Source organism: Petaurus breviceps, unplaced genomic scaffold (genome assembly GCF_028583685.1).
Source record: "Petaurus breviceps papuanus isolate PSGF00001 unplaced genomic scaffold, PetGlider_PUasm1.0 172, whole genome shotgun sequence".
Lineage (NCBI taxonomy): Eukaryota > Metazoa > Chordata > Mammalia > Diprotodontia > Petauridae > Petaurus > Petaurus breviceps.
The window spans coordinates 3,415,771-3,416,729 of record NW_027185755.1 but is presented as its reverse complement, the minus strand read 5'-3'; positions in this window follow the sequence as shown (position 1 = coordinate 3,416,729).

Sequence of the window (959 nt, the reverse complement as noted above, 5' to 3'; positions counted from 1 at the left end):
TCTCGTCCTCCCCCCCTCTCTTCACCTCCCCTTCTTGGCCCACCTCCCTTCTCCCCAAACCCCCTTCTCGCTCCCTCTCTCCCCATCTTGGCCCCCTCCCCACCTCCCTTCCCCTTTGGTCTCCCCCATCCCTTCCCCTCCTCCCCTCTTCCTCTCCCCTGTCCGCCCCGACATTTTACTGCGGGCCTCTTCCTGCAGCCAACCCCCGGCCTCCGGATCGAAAGCACAACTAGCACATTGTTGGCACTCCGTAAATGTTAAAGTAATCACGGTAATTGTCTGCCTTTCCCCCGGCCGAGGCTGAGGCTAGCCGCACCCCCCCCTTTTCTAGTCCAACTGGCATCAATTAATCCCCTCCCCTGCGTTTACATCCTACACCCACATCTGGCTGCCAGCTGCTCTCCCTCCTTTCCCGCCCCCAGGAGGTTCCAGGGAATTTTTAATAGCTCTGCCTCCAGCCCCCACCGCAGAAACACCCTTCCGACCCCGAGCTTCGACTTGCAGAGGCAGATGTGATGGAGGAGTGGAGACGGTGATAGTAAAAGACAACGCTTATGACAGGCGAAAAGCTCTGAAATGGGGGGGAGGGTGTTTAGTACTAAAGATGATGCTTTTTCTTCGGCCTTTCATAGCTCTCTCCCTCCCCACCCTCTCCATCTCCAATTTTTTTTTCTGTGAGGACTGGAACCACCACAGTGGGGCGGGGTAGGTAACATAATGAAATAAAGAAACTGGGGATGTGCTTAATGGAACTGAGATCAAAGCCCTTCTGGATCCCATATGGTGTGGAAAGGAAAAGGGAGCTAGCTGCAGGAAGCTTTCTGCTTTCTATTGCAGCCTATGAGGGAGGATGGGTGAGTGTGGGTGGAGGGGGTGGGTAGGATGGATGGAGATCTCCTCCCTTCCTCTGAGACCCTGAGAAAAGGTAGTGGCGACTCTGTTTCCCCATTATCCCTGGG